A 21,693-nucleotide genomic window follows, 5' to 3' on the forward strand; every position below is an offset into this window, starting at 1 on the left:
TGCACTTATATAGCAGGGCATCACATCTATGAGTGATTGATGATCACATTGTATACAGGGATAGCTTCGCATAGTTTTTACATCACTTTTCTTGAAGATGGCAGTAAAATGGTATGTTTTTACAAAATCAAATAGTGTAACATTGTCCAAAAGATATACATAAAGCATTTAGAGGAAGGAGGCTCCTTTTTCTTTTAACTCCGGCACGGATTGTCTATTGGACAGTGGTAACCCTATGTCATCAACCTCGTTACTCCAGCAGAAGTCCAGGGATTAGCCCTGCATAACTCTTGTTAGCCTCTCTTCCCTTCCTTGAACACTGTAGCCAGAAGGTTTTTTTCCTCCTCAAACCTTAAGTATTGAAACCTGGAGGAGGGGCATGTCTGAAAAGAAAATGATGGACTGGACTCTCCCTAGAAGGAAGATAAATGGGTGGTCAAAAAGAAAAAAAAAAATCCTCTGTACCAGGAAATGTTTGAAGTGTTGTTTGGGTATCAAAAAACGGGTGCCCTACACATAAAGCAACAAAGGATATTGGTCTAAAAAGAACACCATGGCCAAAGGTGCATGGCCTATTTCAACAGAGGATTTGAAAGTTAAAAGTTAACCTGTAAAACATTCAATTCAATTTCATCATTTTACAGATGGGCAAAGTAAAACTCAGGCACAGGAACAGAAGTGCCAAGGGCATACAGGTGGTTGGTGGAAGAGACAACCAACTTCCCAACTTCTGACTTTTTAGGTGTGTGTGTGTGTGTTGTTTTGTTTATGCACAAGGACATTTTTCTTTAGTACACTAACATTACAACAGAAGGTATAGTCTTGTTTTGGTTTTCTCTGCGCCCTCAATTCTGTATAAGACAGTTTCGCTGCACTCCAACAGAAAGGCTCAGCAAGAGTAGAGACCACCATAAGCAGTACACGTGGGCACCAAGGGCAGATACATTGCCCTTCCTTGTGTAGGAACTAGGGCCACTTGTCGCTTTAATGGGCCAAGTTTGGGCTGGACCTGCAGGAGGGGACACCTTTGAAAAACAGCTTCCTAACTGCACTACAACCTGCTCTGACATCCTGATTCCACTCCCCAACCCCCCCAAATCTTCAGCCAGAAAAAAAAAAAAAAGAATGGATCACTGGATCACTGGATCGATGGGGAGATTTCTGTCTGCTCCTCCTACTGTCACCTCTTTCTTGCTATTTCCTGCCCGAGGAAACCTGACATCAGCCCAAAAGCATCTCTGGAAATGGGTAGGAGGGAGTCTGTCAGCGCCAGAGAAGAAAGTGCGCTCTGCAGAGTTCTCAGTTGTTCCATCTCTCGCGATGAGAGGAAGAAAAGGAGCGAATCCGCCACAGATTTACTGGAGACCAGGGTTACTTCATCCGGCTCCGGCCACAGTAACCCCTGAAGACCAAAGATGCATTTCCATTTCCAGCATTTCTTGTTGGCGTCTTTCCCTACAGGCTAGCCCAGTGCCTGGCCCCGGAGAAGTCTCTGCGTAAAGGTTCTTTAGGTCATAAGTCAGGCTCCTGTGTGTATGTGTGTTTTTCTTAGGGAAAACCGGCACAGACGAATTAGCAGTAGAGACTGGGGTCTCCCTACTACCCTTCATGCTTGGCGGCATCACCTTCGACTACCTCGTATTCTCCGGGCGCTGACAGCCCCGGCTCCGGACCTCAGGGTTGGAAGCAGTCAGCCCCAGCTAGAACCGCCCTGTCCGGGGCTGATGCCACCCTGTGCCTAGAATGTGCATGTGGGTGCAGGCGGGCGAGCGAGCGGCTTCTACAGTGAGACCGAAGCAGGAGCTCAGCCTTCGCCTGCGACCTGCAATCCCCAGATTCCCTGGGGACCTCGAAACTCCCAATCGGAGGTAATCCCCCCCCCCCACAGCCGCCCACTGATTCCCTCCCCGCTTACCTCAGCACGCAGCCCCTCCCTGCGTGATGATACAAAACCGTGGGGAGGGTGGGCGCTGGGAAGGGTGGGAAGAGCCTGAGAGTGAGCGAGGGTGGGAGGGAGTGGGAGGAGGAGGAGAGGGAGCCGAACGCGCATTTAAAGCGATAGCCATCCTCACTCTCTCCCCAGTGCTGTGCTGTTGGAGAGCTCGAGCTGCTAGCCACCGAGCGCGAGCTCGAGCGCGGCGCGCTGGCCGGGGAACCCGAGAGCGCACGGCGCCCCAAGCTGGCAGGCGCCGCGGGACCCCCCGCCCTCGCCGGCTGCCCTTCCCCGGGCGCCCCTACCCTCCTCGCCCGCAGGAGACCCTGGGCTTCCCCGGAGGAGCTCACCCCAAGGGGCCAGGACTCCGGCGAGCCCGCCACCGTCCCCTCGAGTGCCGCCGCCACCACCGCAGCCGCGGGAGCAGCATGATCCAGCTGGGGAAGCTGTTCCGCGCCCTGACTTTGATGAAGTTTCCCTGCTGCGTGCTGGAGGTGCTTCTGTGCACGCTGGCGGCGGCGGCGCGCGGCCAGGAGATGTACGCCCCGCACTCCATTAGGATCGAGGGGGACGTCACCCTCGGGGCGCTGTTCCCGGTGCACACGAAGGGTCCCAGCGGAGTGCCCTGCGGCGACATCAAGAGGGAGAACGGGATCCACAGGCTGGAAGCGATGCTCTACGCCCTGGACCAGATCAACAGCGATCCCAACCTGCTGCCCAACGTGACGCTGGGAGCGCGGATCCTGGACACTTGTTCCAGGGACATTTATGCGCTCGAACAGTCGCTCACTTTCGTCCGGGCGCTCATCCAGAAGGACACCTCCGAAGTGCGCTGCACCAACGGCGAGCCTCCGGTTTTCGTCAAGCCCGAGAAAGTAGTTGGAGTGATTGGGGCTTCGGGGAGTTCGGTCTCCATCATGGTAGCCAACATCCTGAGGCTTTTCCAGGTAGGGGGGCGCTCCCTCCGGAGCAGAGCGCGCCGTAGCTCCCCGCGCTCTTTATCCTGAAGGCTGGCTTGGACTCCAGGGGTGCGGGGTCTGGTCAGCCTTCGCTCATTTCCACCCTGGAGATCCTGCCGAATCCCTCCCACCTCACCCGAGGAGGTACTTTCCGTGCTTGATTCATTTCCCTTCCATCTCTCCCCTGTCCGCGCTCCACTCCATCCAGCTTGACATTCTGGATTTATGGCCCCATTGACAAGAAACAGTCTCCGAAAAACAAGACGATGATTTAAATGGGTTTGCATTAGAGTGAAATATGGTTCCAAAACAAGCTTGTAAAAGTGCCGGGCTCCTGTGAGAGCCACTTAGGCGTAAGGAATATGAAAGATGAGAAGACGCCAAGAAACTAGGCATTTCTCAACTCCCCAGCTTCCCTGCCCCAAGCCGCCCGACAAGCTGCAACTCCCTTGGAAAATTTCGAGAAGAGCTTTGGGAGGCAGTTCTTAAACCGAAGGCTAGGTCTTCACCTACATTTGGACGTGAATTGCCCATTTCGCTCGGGTTGGATTTCCCGACCTGTAACCTGTCTCTGCGAGGGCATGGGGCGGAAGGCGTGGGGACTGTCCTCAAGCGGGGAGAAGCCACCCGCAGACGTGCCCCCAGGTGATTTGCTCTGGGCAGTTGTTTGCACCGTCTAAACTGCCTTTGCGACCGGCCACTGGCAGGAGCCGGGCGATCTGCTTTCTACTCCTGCCAGCTCAGAGCCCGAGCCCGGAGGTGAGCTCATGCTAACTGCGAAACACAGTCGCTTTTTCTGCACCCACCCGGTGTCCATCCTTTCCCACGACCTCCCTAACGCAGCCCCCAACCCCAGTCCTGGGTTTTGAGGACGATTCTCAGAGCCAGACAAGAAGGCGCCTGGAGGGAGGCAGTAGGGTGTGCTGAGCAAGGCCGGGCGGTCCTCTAGCTCCGGGTGCAGGCGGGCAACGGCGGAAGATGCGAGGACGGCGGATCGGGCCCGCTGAGCGGTGGGCGGTGCTGCAGTGCTCTCTCACCGCCTGCTCCCGCAGCCTCCGCCCCACGGCTCCTGTGCCGCCCTGGGTATAGATGGATGGCTTCTGGATGAAGAAATTGAGTTTCAGGGCCTGCGTGACTATGGGTTCTCTTTGTTTCTCTGTCTTTCTTCCTGTGTGTCTCTCACCTTGTGTCTCTTTCTCCCTGCTTTTTTTTTTTGTCTCTCTGTTTTTATGTTCTCCCTTTCAATTTCTGCCTCTCTTTTCCTTCTCTACCCCTATCTACAAGTTTTTTGTTCATCTCTTTCTTGAAGTGATCCTTTCCTAATGCACAGCTCTCTCCCTGCCTGGTAGGACCCAAGCTCAGTTAGTCCCTTCTCCAGATGTTCTGGCTGACCCTTATGCTCCCCGTAGCTAAAAAGTTGGCTCCCTCTCAAGTGCCTTTCCTGAAGCATGTTGGGTTTCTGGAGGGGACTCCTTGTGAGATTCAAGCTGTCACTACATCAGCACCCAGGGGTATGAAGTTTGTGTTTGTGCCAGAAGGAGGGGTGCCTGTCTAAAGCTGCAGCCTGGTATGGCCCCTCTGAGCCTCTGAGCATCCCTAGCACCTGTTGAGTATGCCACCTCTAGATGTTTGCAAGGCCAAAAGTGCTTCTGGGCAGCCTTCACTTTGAGGTAATGCTTTCAGGAAGAGCCTGGGTTGTTGTAAGCAAAACCCAGAAGCACTTCCTTTACCTCTGAGCTTAAACTAGAGAGCCTGAGGAGGCAGCGCTGCAGGGAGGATGAGGCCAGAGGTCACCTGAGAACCACAGGGGCAACTCACAGTATTTTTACTGGAGCTCTGGGGGTTGAAGGCACATTTGCTATTTGACATTTTTAAAATTATTTTGGTGCCTTCACTTGGAGCTTGGGCAGTACTGCAGATGGGCCTGCCTGTCGAAAAAAGAGTGAAATCTTAAAGTCAAGAGAGAGCTTGCAGACTAGGCTGAAGGATTGTGTTTGCTGAAAAAGATTCCAGGGGGAGCTGATTCCTTCTCTGGTGTGTGGATCTGAGGCACTTGCAAGAAAAGAGAACGCTTGCCTTATGCTTAGTTCCCCGTTCCCTGGGCTGGGAAGGAAAGGAACTGAATGCCAGCATTAGCAGTGTGCGTTGGGACCAAAACCATTCAGACAAAACACTGTCATTTTCCTCTAATTTGCAAATTGCAGCTATTCATGTTGGATTGAACAGCTGAGGGAAAAGAGCCCCCAGTTTTCACATGCATTTATTGAGAAGAGGCTGGTAGTAGGAGGGACGCACCAACTTGTAGCTTGTGCTGCAAGCTGGATATAAGCTTGGCGTGAGCATCCTGGTTAACCACTGCCCATGTTCAAATATACAGAGATAGATTCCAACAATCTCTTCCAGTAGACTTATTTTTGCATGTGATCTTAGAAGCTCCTGGCATGTAAGTCCAGTCCCCAGTTTCCCAGCCTCTGTAAACCTGCAAAATGAATAGAGAGAATAGTGGAACACAGACCCATTGTTCAAAGACACAGTCGCTTTAGGGAAAGAGGAAAAGAACGTGTAGGTGAATCTTCTCTGGGATTGCAGGGTTCAGCTCAATGAAGACTGTCCTGTATAAAAGAAACTCCTCTAAATGGCTGAATTCTTAGCTCTCCAGAGATTTGAGTTTTCTTTTCCCCAGTCCCTGTGGGTTGCTGTGGGGAATGTGCCAAACCTATCATTTGAGATAAAAATTTATGGTGAGGTAAGCTTCTAGGCTGGGGGAAGGAAGACTTAGTGACTGAAATGGGGGATGCTAAGCACTGGGGGGCAGGAAGGAACAAGGAGCTAGTAATGGATGTAACAAATGCTGCAGCAGCCAGCAAAGCCTGGATTGAATGAAGTTCCTTCCTGAAAATGAGGACCCGGGCAAGAATGACCACTCAGATGTAAACAGTGTCTCTGACTGGGAATTCTCATCTGCCTGCCGGTGGGCCAGAGCTGAGCAAGTCCTTTCTCTCCTCTGTATGCACACTGAATTGGTTAGTAAGTGACATGTCAGAGGACAGGAATCATATTCAGTGGATCTTTCAAATCCAGGAGTTTGAGGCTAATGAAATTAGTGTGTGGCCAGGGCTCTGCCAACTAGAATTAAGTCACTGCAGCCACCCTGCAATGCATTTTCAGCCTGAAGGGAGCATCAGGGAGGAATTTCGGGAGATTTGTTTCTGAGCCTGTACAAAATAATACTCTCCTAATGCTAAGAAAGATTAAATGTAAATTAATATTGACTACGAGTAACATATTTAAAAAATAATCGCCGAGTGGGGGATGGCTTAAAGTGGAGAGATTATATAATATGGTGTCCAAAGAATAAATCTCCTCTGACTACTGTTTCATGGGCTATAAGTAAGATATATTACAATGGAAAGTAATGGGAACGTTTTTATTCAAGGCTTCTCTGCTATTGACTTGAGAGCAAACACTCTGAGAGTATAAATTACTCTTGCTATGTGCTGACTCTGAATGAACAATATTTCATGTGCAGTGACATGGTCTAAGCTATAGACTTGGAATTGAATGGCATCTGTTTCAATTGTTTTGTTCTCTCAAGAGCAACTAGACAGAAAAAAGTGGTCAATTTGACCCTTGTGGGAGCGTGTTGCAAATCTAAACCTGTGTCCCTCGTACCATAAATGAAATACATTTGTAAATTTGTAAGTGTTTTCCTTCTGTTCACTGATGCTTGAGTATAATCTCAAACTTTGGGAGCAACATTTTATACATAAGTACTTGGTTTTCTTCCTTTCTTCTTTCTCTTTCTCCTCTCTCTCTCTCTTTCTCCATCTTATGTAATTGGATAGAACTGGGCACCTAGGATGATGTGGTGTTACTATAGTGGGATTTTTTTTTTTAAAAAAAACAACTCTAACTTACTCTTTTAAAAATTTCATAAATACAGGTGTCAGTGCCATTTGGAATAGTCTCTATAACAATTTCTGTCTTCACATTTACTGTGTTTCAGCAAATTTACCTAACAGATGGTGAGTGGGCAATTTTTAAAGCGGCATTTTTTAAAAGAGCGGAGAGGGAAGGAATAGAGACAGGCACATTCTATATTTGAAGTTACCTCCACGTGTATTTTATGTATGTATACCCATACAATTAAGAAGTCTTTGGATGTTTTATCTTCAAGAATAATTCAGATAATGGATTACTTGAATATCGTAAACATTTAGGGTTTAACAGATTTGTTACATATAGACGTTTTATCATGGACTTAAAAGACGATAGCCAGCGGGCAGCGGCGGGCGGAGCGACCGAGGGGGAGCGCGGGCTGGGCGGCGGATGCGGGGGTCCGTGCTTCCTCGCGGTGGAGGGCTGGGGTTCGCCGGAGACGCCGGGTTGCTCCGCGTTGCCAGGTTACCGAGCGCGTGCCCCGCGCCCGCTCTTCCGCCCGGGCCGCCCTCGGCGCCGCCTGAGCCGCGGTGCGGGCTGCGCGGGGCGCCGGTTCCGCGGAAGCCTGGGTCGAGCGCTGCGTGCGGGACTCTCGTCGCGCGTGGACGGGGCGCGAGCGCGCTGGGGACGTAGGGCGCCGACCTGAGGCTCCCCGGCGCTCCGGCTCCGTTCCGGGCGCCCGCTCAGGGGCCTCCGGCGCGAGGCCCCCTTTGTGGTCAAGATGGCGGCGCCCAGGTGGGCCGCGCCGAGGTGAGCTGGAGCCGGGCCCGGAGAGGGGCGAGTCGGCCACGCCCAGGACTTGACCCCGGGCTGGTCTCCCGTCTCCCGGGGAGCGGCGGGTGAGTGGGCGCGGCCGCGCGTAGGTCCCTCTCGTGGGGTGATCAGCTCTCCGTGCGTCCGCAGACTTCTGTCGTCTGATAGTCAGATCTGGGGTGGCCCAGGTTGGAGGCGAGGGTGCTTGATTGTGGAAACCTGAGGGGTTTAAGGACTCTATTGGGATCGTTTCAGACCCCAGCAAGAAGCTGAGCAAGTTTCCTCCTGACTCTCTTCCCGGCTAAGTTTTCTCCCTTCTCTGAAGGCGCCAGGTTTTCTGAATCACCTTGTTACCCGGGGGGATACAGTTGGTGGTTCTGACCGTGGAACGTAGGACCCGGCGCGGGGAAGCCTGAGCTGGTTCTAGTTACTTTGTTTGCAAAGCACTTGTCTTTGGAATCTTTGTGTATGTAAACAACGTTGGGAAGAGCCAGCGTTTTCTCCTCCAAAACACTGCGAGGGGTAACTTTATACGTAAGAAACAAGTGGGCGTTCACATCCATCTCTTTTCCAACCACTGAGTTTTGGTTGTGTTTCCTTTCTTTAAGTTTGTCTCGTTCTGAAGTGATAACAAAAAAAAAAAAAAAAAAAAGACCATAGTCAATTACACAAAGTATACTCTAGTCTCAGTCCTGCCATTAATTAGCTTAAGTCAGTTAATTTTTCTAGGCCTCATTTTTCTCATGTGATGTTTTTTCTTTGAAAAAGTATAGTTTCTAGAAGTCTCTAATCTCTGTGTCATAGTTCAGCTTGGAGAAAACCTGTTCTTATCCAAACTCCATGACATTGTATTTCCAGCTCCAACTTTGGACTTTGAGTGAGTTGGGGGCAACTTTTTAAGGATATTTTCACACAGCTTTTTTAGTTAATATCAGTCTAGCTGACTTGTCATACTCAGACTTTCTCCCATATTCTTTTACCAGTGTGTTCCTTAGTCATATATATAAAGACTGTTGTGGGAAAAATGAGCTCCTGTGTCAGCTTACTGCATGGTCATCGACACAGGGCAGGGAGTAAGATTCTGTGGATTTTACAGAAGCAGATACAGGTTTCATTATCCATGTCCTCTCCCCTTTCATCTTACAAAAACAGCAGGCTTTTCTTGGAGAACTGCCAGATAATGCCATCCTGCCTCCTCACTGGCCCCGGGGATGAGTCGCCCAGGGACTGAACTCCAGTAAAGCAGGTGATTGGCTCATGGGTAGGCACCTGACCTCGGCTAAGTCTATCAGACTCCTCCCCAGGACTTTTCTCTCAGAGAAAAATGGAAGAATTGTCTTTTCTCTCTGGAATTTCTAAGCTGGGGAGATATGACTCTGGGACTCCCAGTGACCATCCAGCACAAGAAGAGACTTTCTGTAAAATAAAGTCTTGCAGAGGTAAGCAGGGCTGAGCGATGGAGAGAGAGCTGGAACCCTGCTGCTACTCTGGAACTTCCAGATCCAACTGTATCTGAATATGGCTGCATCCCTGAATTTCTAGTACTTGTTTGTTGAGGTTGTTGTTGTTGTTTGGTTTTTGTTTTTAAATTTCCTTTGACTATTTTGAATTTGTTTTCAGCCATGTGCATTTGAAAGCATCATAGCTAAAAGAGCTAATTTCCTACATTAATGTCAGGTTTGCTGACTGGCATTCCTTAAGTGAAAAATAATACCCGCTATTTTCTTTAAATAAAATCCTTCTAGCTCAGGTTTGAGATATTCAAAACTCTGCCTCTTACCCCCCTCTTTCCAACATTTACTATATCACCTTGAAGCATTTGTGACCACATCTTTCCCATCTAGACGCAGTTGAGAGAAAGAGCAAATACTTCTGATATAAACTGCAACCTGTACGCCTCCTACCTGGAAGCTTTAGAACATACTTGATTCTTGTCATTAAAGCAGATCTTTTGTTGTTGTCTCCAGGGCACAGAAGCATTCTCATGGCATAATGGAGTACAAAGTACATTAAGCCTAACTCTACTTCTCACCCTCTTTTACTTTAAATAGGCAGAAAAGAACAATCTCAAACACATTTTCCCAACAAATAAAATACATATACGATTATGTTTAGAAGACATTTATGCAACGTATAGTTAGATTAATTAATGGACCTTTTGCCAATTGGCACAGTAAATATATATGTTCAATGTGCTTAATTAAAAAGAAAACAATAACATATTTTTACAGGTTAATTATCTGAGAAGAGTATTGTGCCAGCACACTTGATACTACAGTATTTCATGTTTGACAAGTAATCTTCTTTCAATTATATTTACTGCTAAATGTTTCTTGGATCAAGCTATTAAATTATAAGGTCAAAAGTAAAATGATATGAAATTACAATGATAAAGGGACACATATCCCACTTTGTGAGAATAGAAGTTCTAATTTCTTTTCAATACTACTAGTAGTGACCACAGTACTAATTTGAGCCCTTACTATGAGCCACTGTGCCCATATGCATTTAGTTCTTACAGTAGTTCTGCAAAGGGCATATAATAATCCACACTGTAAAGCTGAAGAAAGTGATTCTCATAGCTGAAAGTCACATAGCTGGTGAGTGGCAAAGTCTAGATTCAAACTTAGAGTCGTCTGACAATGCCCAGGTTGTTGACCACTATGTACACTGCTCAATTGTTGCACCAATAAAGAAGTGCTAGAAATAATTATAGATTTGCCTACCCTGAAACTGCAGTGATTTAAAGACATCAAAGTTGCCAGTTGCTTAACCACATCTACTTACAGTAAGAAATTACATTTTATTTCATTTCTAAAACAAGATTAATTCTGCAGGCCCATAGAAACTTGAGCACACAAATCCTACCTCCAAATGAAAGATGCTTGTTTTCCATTATTCAACAGATGGCCCTGTACAGAGGCAATAAATATATAGTAGAATTTTCATTCAAATAAATGAGAAGAGAGGTTTCTTCTTGTCCTGATTCAGTGCCCATCATTATGGATTATGACGGCTCTTCCCAAACTTTACTTCATTCACTCCACTCTTTCTACAAAACTCCAGTAATGGAATCCATCATTCAGATATATGTGCAAAGCGAAAGGACTGTATTAATACACTTGCTGAAAGTCAAGTTGATAGAGCACAGGAAATACATCCTAATGTTTGTGTGGGCCTTGGAGTGAGGGATAGAAGAATTTTCAGTTTAATGGAATCTTTTGCCTCTTGCTATGAAAGTGCGGCTTAATAGTCTTGTAATTGGTCATTTACAGAATCCTCCATCTCTGGGTTTCATGCTTTCTTTATTCTGCAGCTGTTGATTCCTTCTCTTGTTCTGGATGGAAGATAGCAACAAAGCCACTTCAAAGGGCTCAGCCTGCCTTTTTGTGTTATTGTTTAGATGAAGATATTTCCATTTATTAAAGCACACTGTTTAAACATTTTTATCATGTTTTAAACTTGACTGTGTTCTGAAGGTATGAGCACAGGCAGACATAATGGGGGATGTTTTCCAGGAGAAAACATACTCTTATCAAAGGAATTATCAGAATTTTCACGTATGGATTGAGAATCAAAATCTGGAGTTAGACCTGAATTTAAATTCATACTCACAACTTATTACCAGTCTCATCTTGATCAAACGGTTACCACACTTCTCATCAATTTCCTTATCTTTGAAAGCGGAATAAGAGAAGTATGCCTGGTGGAGTTACACATAAAGCTCATCTGATAGAATCTTCATAAGGATTTTGCACAAAATACACATGGAAATATTTTAGCACCGAGTTTAGCATGCGATTCGTCTTCAATACATTAAAGAGCTATTATTTTATTATTATTATGCTATCATTAAATATCACTATTACTTAAATGTCACTATTGCTAAAATTGCTGTAAAATTACCGCAATAACCCATGATGAATTCCCCTCTTCTGTTTCCTTTGTTTAAGTGGAAAATATATATATAAATCTAGACAGAGAACACTTTAGTGATCCTATTCAGTGGAGTGAGAATTTCCATGGCACTGATTAAAACAAATCCTGAATTGCATGGACTTAAGATAGCAGAGAGGGGCTTCCCTGGTGGCGCAGTGGTTGAGAGTCCGCCTGCCGATGCAGAGGACACGGGTTCGTGACCCGATCCGGGAAGATCCCACATGCTACGGAGCGGCTGGGCCTGTGAGCCATGGCTGCTGAGCCTGCGTGTCTGGAGGCTGTGCTCCGCAACGGGAGAGGCTGCAACAGTGAGAGGCCCACGTACCGCAAAGAAAAAAAAAAAAAAAGATAGCAGAGAGGCTAAGAGGTTTGAAGTTAGACATCCCCAAGTGTGAATTCTACTGTGACCCTCTTCTAGCTCTAGAACCTTGAGGAAGTTACTTAAACTTTCTGAGCTTTACTACTAGTTTCCTCATCTGTATCTTTTTCAGGACTATTTATCAAGCATCTTCCTGTTCTCTATGCTTGGACGTATCAATGAATAAATTAGACAAGAACCTTTGCCTGCGTGCTCCTTCTTGCATGCTTTCTCCCTCCTTACACTCTCGTGTGGAAACGGATGTTATAAATAAATTCTATGCTTTGTCACAAGTTGATGGGCGCTACGGGATAAGGAAAAGGATGTGAAGCTCACTGAAGAGGCTTGGGTTGGGAGTGCTGGAGGTGTACAGGTAGGTTCTGATTTTAAATAGGGTAGTCAGGGTGGATTTTATAAGTTGACATTTGAGCAAAGACTTGAAGTGAGGGAGTTGTCAGAATGTATGAGGGGGAGACCACTCCCTGGGAGCAAGAATAACCAGTCCCCAAACTCTAAGGCAGAAATATGCCGGGCAGCTTGGAGGAATATCAAGGAGGCCACCCTGGCTGACTTAGTCAGTGGGGAGGAAGAGACAGCAGGAGGGCTGTAGGTCAGATATGTGATGGGATGGATTGGGTAAGTCCTGGGAGGCCATCACATGCATTGTGTCTTTTACTGTAAATGTAGGCAGCCAGGGGCAGGATTTTAGCCGAGGTGTGGCATGAACTGTCTCTTGTTTGAAAAGCATAACTCTGTCTGTGGTCTTGAGGATGTGGGGAGAGAGTGGAGTCAGGGAGAATCTTGGGAGGTGACTACAGGATCCTCGAGGTCTATGTTGGTGGCCTGCACCAGGCTGCTAGCGGCTGGTAATTCTCAGAAGTGGCACATTGGGAAGGTTGTGACAGCATTTCGTGGTAGATTGAATGCAAGAATGGAAAGGAAGAGGGGGTCAAGGGTGAATTCGAGATTTAGGGCCTGGGGAACTGGAAAGGTGTGGTTACTGTCACCCAAGATGGAAAAAGTTTGGGGTAGAGCATGTTTGGGGGATTAAAGACCAGTTTTGGAGGTGTAAGATTTGAGATGTTTTCGTGACGTCCAAGTAGAGATGCTGCGTACACAGTTGGATACACAAGTCTGCAGTTCTGAAGAAAGGTCTAAACTAGAGATACACTTTAATACAATGGAGATATTAAGAATAATGACATGGAAGCGCTATTTTAAAGATAAAATGAAGTCATGCAGTTAGCACTCTGTCTTCTCAAAACATTTAATAACTGTTAGCTAAAATAATTACCTGAAATGAAAAAATACCTATAGTTTGTTTTGTTGTTTGCAGTAAAAGTGAATAAAATGTCACAATTATTTTAATAGTATTTGTGACACAGTAGTTTTAGTTAAGACACCGTGACTACAAACATTTACAATAAACCTTTCAGTCTCCTACTTTTCACTCTGATAGGGTACTTGGAACCATATTTTGTAAGGTTTAAGTTAGTTGTCATAGGGTACCTCTTTAATTAGAAGTAATTCTGAACTGTCTAGTTCCATGCAGTTTTATATACATATATGTATAATTATTATTTTATGATTTATCAAACTCAGTTGAAAATTTGCATCACTGATATACATTAGAATTTAAGCATTTACCCAGGTATTCAAGGAAAAAAATGTACTTGTCTTGTAATTTCCATAGGGGTACTTACTTTCACATCTTCCCTTCACTTTGCAATTGAAAACATGGCAGGGGAAATATTATCTTACTGGTCTTTGAGTTCCCCTTAGCCATCTGCAAGTCCTTAAACAGCCTTTGTGGCTTAACCAAAATTCTCTTCCATCTTCATTCCGCTAACAGATATTGGTCTAAGCATGTACTTATACTAAAAAATGCATGACCACGTTGTCTCTACACATCTGTAATTTTATGTTAACACTATGTAAGCTATACTTTAATTGTAATTATAACAGATTTTATGTCAACACACATCCATTTCTAGTGTTCATCTGGTGTTCAAGGGGAGAGCAGCATGTAGTAAATTTTATCAAAATACAACATCTGAAGAATAGAACAGAGGGTAATTGTGTAATTCTGTATTCACTCTAATTAAGTTCAGTGGAGTTGGCGTAATAGAATTAAGATGAAAAAAAAAAACATTGAGGTACCATGGCTCCCTCTCCTAACACACCCTTTTCGTATCCGAGAGCAGAGACTCAGCACCTTTCTGTACAGAAATGGAGACAGGAAGAGGCCAGAGAATGAATGACAGGCATGAATGAGGTGGAACTTTGAAGAGCAACATGGAAATGAAATACTGCTTTTGTATTTGGTAGGTGGGGAAAATGTACCAGCGTGTATGCCTACTGGGACCACGTTTTCCAGAACAGTTAAGCCCAATGTCAACTATGCTGTCCCACCTTCCTCGTAAGTAGGAGCATACTGTTACTTGAATCTTTGCTTCCTGTTTCTTGATACCTGGTTGACAAGATTATCACAGGAACTGCATCTTGTTAGCAAATACACTGTTCTGAAATGATTGAAGCTCACTGAAGAGTGGCAACTCCAAGCTTGCTCTCTCTTGATCTTGGACTATTTAAGTCTGGAGTGCAGGAGTGGGTTATGGGGAAAGACCATTGGAATTCTTATGTCTTCAGCGTAATGGTTATAGCATAATGGTTAGGAGTGTAGGTGCTGGTTCAAATCTCTGCTTTCCACTTGCTAACCATATGAGCTTGGGCAATTTACCTGATTACCTGAACCTCAATACTCCTGCCTATAAAATGATGTTAATAATATTTCATCCTCATAGACTTGTTTTCAATGTTAAAATGAAGTCACTTACACCAAGCACTTAATACAATGCCTAGAGCATAGTAAAGTCTATTATTATTACTATTACTACTACTACTACTACTATTATTATTACTATCACGATGCCAGGTGCTATTTTTCCTATGCCTTATTCCATTATCTTCTGCCCTGTCCCCCCCATTTCTGTCTTGTTTCTGTACAAGGGTAGGTTTGTCACAGAGCATTTTCTTTCCCTAGTGTCTGACTCTTAGTCATCAAGGTGACTGGTCCACGACCCGGCATTCATTGCTGCTCGTTGAAGCAACCCATTTTGAGAAGGGGAGTTGGATATTGATGCCAAGTTCAGTCAAGGAGAGAGAATTTTCTGTCTTCTGCACTCAGAGAGCTAAGTGAAATATTCAGGCCTCAGAAGGAGAATCAGGCAAAGGGCAACATGCTTAATTTCATACCTTAGTGATTAAGAACAAGTCAGACAGGCTGGATTTGAACTCATTTCCGTCATGTACTGACAACGGGATCTTAGGTGCTTTTGTAACCCCTCTGAGGCTCAGTCAACATCTGAAAGAGACGAATAACATTATCAGGACCTAGCGTATAGCCTCGTTGTAATAAGTGAGTAAATCCTTTTAAAGCGTTCAGCACGTTGTTTGGCATATAAACACTTAATAAAATTTAGCTTCTTTGACTACTACCGCTGCTAATATTATTAAGTAGCTGAGCAAATCTGAGGCCCATTTTGTTCTTAGATTGCACATAATCGTTTGGACAACCAGCTCACATTGATCAACCGTTGCTTATATATAAACCCCCATGAACCCAAAGGTGCTTTAACTCTCTCCCAGTCAGAGCCTGTTCTGGAGGCAGAAGCAACACCGGCACTACCCCCGTCATCTTTGCCTTTATTGTCACTACACTCGCCTGCCGTACTGAGCACTTTCTGTGTGCCAGGCACCAAATTTAGCCCTGCGTATGCACTATATCATGTAGTTCTCACACTCAGGTGGGAGACATTATCATCATCCCCAATTTTCAGATAAAGACACTGAGGTGTTGGAAAGGTAAGAAACTTGACCCACAGCAAGAGATGGAGCCGGAGTATTCAAACCCTTCTCTCTGACCTCAAGAACCCTTAAATATTAGCCTACTACTACATCCTGGTAAGAAAATCTACTTCCAGCCACTCTGGTGAGAGTAGAAATGATTCTCAATCGCCACATTCCTCTATTGCCCATGCCATCCTAGCCTCAGGACTAGGGGGGAAAGGAAGTGATCTCTTCAAAGAGCAGCCAAAGGGAACCTACTCCCTTCTGCCTTTTCGTAATCAACTAACCAATATTTTACTTCCTTCTTAAGAGTCCCCACATGTTCCTTTTGGTACTTAGCTTGGCGTTTTAGAATTCTGACATTCTGTACATGACTCATCCACTGTATTTCATGTTTATTGAGGTCAAGTATAGGGTCTTACTCATCCTGAAGTCCAGTTATCCCCTGTCGCATCTAACTCTGTTCTTTTCTTCTCGTAGGACAGCTGCAGATATTTATTTGAATTTTGTTGAATTGTTCTCGTCAATAGTACATTAAAAGTTATACAGAAAGTGCTTTCTTATAAGGAAAACCATCTAAATAGATTTCTAGCTGTTTACTTTTTATAGCACTATTATAGAGATTATAGATCTCCAGGTAATATTTTTTAGATTGAGTTCTTCATATCATCTTATTTTTACATATAATGATAAATCTGAATTTTCTCTATCAAAGCTCCGAGACTTCACTGGCTTGTAACTTAGCTTGTTGATTATGTGTTGTTGACTTTTCCATTTACAATGATATCTGATCCTGGTAAGGATGGGGCTGGGTGGGAAGGTACATCTTAGGGCCATAAATTGGTTTTGTAGAGAACTTACATAAAGATCTAAAGTCTTATCATATTTCTGCAGAACTCATGAATCATTTTATTTTAATTCCATTCATTCAGGGAGTATAAAACCATTTTCAAATTGTTATTCCTAATTTGTTCATCTTCTCTTCCTTAGTCTTAGTGAGAAGAGAGCAGGCTGAATGGAAGAAAGTCATTATGACCACTGGGGCCACTAGGGTAGGCATCAGTCCCAGAGTTTTGTTTTCATCTCTCCGCTATTAATATTGGCTAATGTCTTGAGTGCTTACTTGGTGCAAATTACTTAGCCGACCATGGCAAATGGATTGTGTCATTTCGTCCCCTGATAGTCATACAATTAATGTATGTATTATTATGATATCCCATAATGCATACATGGAACAGAGCCTCAGAAGTAGTTATTTGCTCATGAAAATATGGTAGATGTGGAATTTGGACTCAGGTCTGATAGACAACTAAATCACTCCTAGTGATTTTTACCACTAAATTAAAGTTGTATACCTCTGGAGAGTAGATAGTTTCTAAAATTTCCTTAGCTCTAACGTTTTATAATTAAATTTTTGTCTGATTGCAAGCTTAACAATTAAGATGGGTAGGAAGGAATGCCAGCCTGTTGAATGGAATTTCCCTGAAATAAGCCTGTTTTATGACACCAGTTCACTCATTCATTCACTCAGCATGTATTGAATGTTTGCTCTGTGCAAAGGCATTTTAGGCATCACAGTGGAGTGAGTGCCCCTTCCATAGACTCTCCTGCAGCACTCAGAGAAGTCTTGGACTGGTTTGCCTGTTATGGAATGGGGCTTGGTGATAGAAGCCTGGTTTGTCCTCCACTGATAAAACTAAGACATACTCATATTAGTTTATAGGCATCTTGAAGCCGTGGGATAGTAACACACATGAATCTTACCATTTTTGCCTGGGATTAATGATATAAAGGCTTTGGCTTTGGGTATGGAAAATGGGTGCAATTATGGGCATGTTGGTTCTACATATATATGGACATCACGTGTCACCAGACTGCAGCTACCTGCCATTCCTCACTACTCCTTTTCACAAACCAAACAAGTACCTTCTTACCTCTCCTGTGGATAAGCTCTTGACAGTGGCACGAGGGCCTTCCTCAATAAGTGCATCATTGGCTAAACCAGTGGTTTCTCAGATATGCTCATTGAACAACCCTTAAGGTGGATTGACATTCCACTGCCTAGAATAGAATATGGTGTTCTTTAGAAATCGGGGGGAAAAAATAGGCCACCAGATGTACTTTCTTTAATTTAAATTGTTTATATATATATATATATATATATATATATATATATATATATGAACAATTGTTATATATGTGTATGTATATTTGTTCATATATATGAATGATTTAAAATTGAAGAGATATATATATGTATATATATGTACATATATTTGTATATAAATATATATAAATATACACACATATGTATATAAATATATATAAATATACACACACATATATATATGTATATTTAAATTTTGGCTTCTGTTAGCAAGTAGTAAATTAAATTATTAGCAGATCCATACTGCAGGGAAATAACCAATCAGATTTCATTCAATAGCTTGCTTTTTTGTAGATTTATGGTTGTGATTTTATATCTGCAGGTATGTTTGCTGAAGAAAATATTTCTACCACTTTTCACAAAATTAAATTCATTTAATACCAATGCAGCATGTCTCAAATGTCTTAATACAGTTTTAATCTTGAATCGCATCAGAAGTATGAAATTAGAAACATACCCCAAAATCATTTGAAGATATAATTACTTTCATTTCCCTTATACTTTTGAGACTTTTCAAAAGTAAGTATTTAGTTGTACTTATCTGTTTCTGTCTCTCTAAGGATAGCAAACACTGAAACACAATTCTTTTTAAAAGTGAATATTAAAAATATATTGTCCAAGATGATCAAAACTAAGGAGGTGGCAAAGAAATTCAAAAATTTAAACTTTCAAAGGGTGCTTTTTTTGTGAATGTGTAGTACTTGTTCTTCTGAAGGAATTAATCTTTTTTAAAATTTAATTAACTTATTTTTTATTGACGTATACTTGGTTTACAGCGTTGTGTTAATTACTGCTGTACAGCACAGTGACTCTGTTATACATAGGTATATACATTCTTTTTCATATTCTTTTCCATTATGGTTTATCACAGGATATTGAATATAGTTCCCTGTGCTATATAGTAGGACCTTGTTGTTTAGCCAATCTATATATACCAGTTTGCATCTGCTAATCCCAAACTCCCAGTTCATCCCTCTCCCACCTGCTTCCCCCTTGGCAGCCACCAGTCTATTCTCTATGTCTCTGATTCTGTTTCTGTTTCATAGATAGGTTCACTTGTGTCATATTTTAGATTCCACATATAAGTGGTATCATGGTATTTGTCTTTCTCTTTCTGACTTACTTTGCTTAGTATGATAATCTCTAGTTGCATCCATGTTGTTGCTGCAAATGGCATTATTTCATTCTTTTTTTTTATGGCTGAGTAGTATTTCATTGTATATATGTACCACATCATCTTTATCCATTCATCTGTTGATGGACATTTAGGTTGTTTCCATGTCTTGGCTATTGTGAATATTGCTGCTGTGAAGATCAGGGTGAATGTGTCTTTTTGAATTATAGTTTGGTCTGGATATACGCCCAGGAGTGGGATTGCTGGATCATATGGTAGGTCTATTTTTAGTTTTCTGAGGAACCTCCATACTGTTTTCCACAGTGGCTGCACCAACTTACATTCCCACCAACAGTGTTGTAGGAGGGTTCCCTTTTCTCCACACCCTCTCCAGCATATGTTATTTGTAGACTTTTTAATGATGGCCATTCTGACTGGTGTGAGGTGGTACCTCATGGTAGTTTTGATTTGCATTTCTTTAATAATTGGCAGTGTTGAGCATCTTTTCATGTGCCTATTGGCCATCTGTATTTCTTCTTTGGAGAAATGTCTCTTTAAGTCTTCTGCCTATTTTTTTGATTGGGTTGTTTGCTTTTATTGTCATCAAGTTGTATGAGCTGTTTGTATATTTTGGAAATTAAGCCCTTGCTGGTCGCATCATTTGCAAATATTTTCTCCCATTCTGTAGGTTGTCTTTTCATTTTGTTTATGGTTTCCTTTGCTGTGTAAAAGCTTGTAAGTTTGATTTGGTCGCCTTTGTTTATTTTCATTTTTATTTCTATTGTCTTGGGAGACTGACCTAAGAAAACATTGGTATGATTTATGTCAGAGAATATTTTGCCTGTGTTCTCTTCTAGAAGTTTTATGGTGTCATGTCTTATGTTTAAGTCTTTAAGACATTTTGAGTTTATTTTCGTGTATGGTGAAAGGATGTGTTCTAACTTCACTGGTTTATATAAGGCTGTCCAACTTTACCAACACCACTTGCGGAAGAGACTGTCTCTTTCCCATTATATATTATTGCCTCCTTTGTCAAAGATTAATTGTCAAAGATTAACTGAGGTGTGTGGGTTTATTTCTGGGCTCTGTATTCTGTTCCATTGATCCATATGTCTGTTTTTGTGCCAATACCACGCTGTTTTGATTACTGTGACTTTGGAGTACTGTCTGAGGCTGGGGTGGCTATGCCTCCAACGTTGTTCTTTTTCTTCAGGATTGCTTTGGCAATTCTGGGTCTTTTATGGTTCTGTATGAATTTTAGGATTATTTGTTCTAATTGTTTGAAAAATGTCATGGGTAATTTGATAGGGATCGCATTAAATCTGTAGATTGCTTTGGGTAGTATGAGCATTTTAACAATATTAATTCCTCCAACCCAAGAACATGAGATGTCTTTCCATTTCTTTGAATCATCTTCACTTTCTTTTATTAATGTTTTACAGTTCTCAGCATATAAGTCTTTTGCCTTCTTGGTGAGGTTTATTCCTAAGTATTTTATTTTTGGGGTTGTGATTTCAAAAGGCATTGTTTTTTTACATTCCCTTTCCGATATTTCATTGTTGGTATAAAGAAATGCAACCAATTTCTGTATGTTAATCTTGTATTCTGCTACCTTGCTGAATTCGTTTATCAGTTGTAGTAGTTTTCATGTAGAGTCTTTAGGGTTTTCTATATATAGTATCATATCATCTGCATATAATGACAATTTTACCTCTTCCTGAAGGAATTAATCTTGAAGTTCTACTAAGACGTTTGGGATACCTGTTTTAATGAGCCACTACTTCCTGCCTGAGATTGCACTATGCACCAGAGATTCTAGAATTAGCATAATAAAACTAATAATGCAAACAACAACAACAAATCTTCACAAACCTTCCCTGCAAGGAAGTAAAGTCCACTGGAAAAACAGACAAGTGAAACACACATTCAAAATGTCAGTGATTCTCAAACATTTATGTGCTGAAAAATCATGACAAGCATGATAACCAGGGCAATTACTAGACCCCTTCTCCAGCTGGTCAGGTGTAAGGTCCTGTAACTCTATTTTTGGTGAATGCCTCCAGGAGAGTCTGAGACAGATGTTCTCAGTTGTCGTCAACCTTTAGTGTGCATCAGATTTGCCTGAGAATATTGTTGAAACACAGATTGCTGGGCTCCAGTGCCAGAGTTCTAACCAGTTCCCAGGTGTGGCTGATATTGCTGGCCCAGGGACCACATTTTGAGAACCACCTTTCAAAACTCTGCAGTATGCGATTGTGTGTGTTGTGAATGAGACGGGCCCAGAGAACCAAAGGAGGGCAAAGGGACTCTGCCCTAAATTAGCCAAAGGTAACAATAGCAGCTTGAATTGATTGACCCAAGAAAAAAGTATAAGAACTTTACCTGCATTTGCTCATTTAATCCTTTCAGTAAGGTACATAGGTGCTACATAGTGTTCCTCTTTTACAGTGGTGTCCAGAGAAGGTAACTACTTTGCCCATGTCCTAAACTGGTAAGTAACAGATTAAGAATTCAAGTCTAGGAAGTCTGATTCCAGAGCCCACACCTCTACCCTTTCTGCATGTAGAGAGGAGTAAAGGGTTGTCAGTGAAGCCTTCCTGGGGGCCCTGGCCTCTGAGTGTAGATAGAAGGATGAGTGGACATAAAGATCATTATTTGTGTGTGGTGGGGGTAGGGGAGGAA

At 43.2% G+C, this 21,693-nt stretch overlaps 1 pseudogene across 10 annotated transcripts in view; it reads left to right on the plus strand.

Annotated features, from left to right (window-relative positions):
* The first annotated feature begins 1,872 nt into the window (after nucleotides 1-1,872).
* Nucleotides 1,873-21,693, plus strand: part of LOC149748476 (metabotropic glutamate receptor 7 pseudogene) — a 72,983-nt pseudogene continuing 53,162 nt past the window's right edge. For 9 of the 10 annotated variants that reach the window (XR_016394438.1, XR_016394440.1, XR_016394442.1 and 6 more), the window contains exons 1-2: nucleotides 1,873-7,581; nucleotides 14,210-14,300. The product of XR_016394438.1 is annotated as a metabotropic glutamate receptor 7 pseudogene, transcript variant X3 (transcript). The remainder of the gene's footprint in view (nucleotides 7,582-14,209; nucleotides 14,301-21,693) is intronic. The other variant, XR_016394437.1, reaches the window with a different exon arrangement.

The sequence above is a fragment of the Delphinapterus leucas genome, chromosome 9 (genome assembly GCF_059928025.1).
Source record: "Delphinapterus leucas isolate spDelLeu-1000000601 "Yukka" chromosome 9, BTC_Dleu_Yukka2, whole genome shotgun sequence".
Classification (NCBI taxonomy): domain Eukaryota; kingdom Metazoa; phylum Chordata; class Mammalia; order Artiodactyla; family Monodontidae; genus Delphinapterus; species Delphinapterus leucas.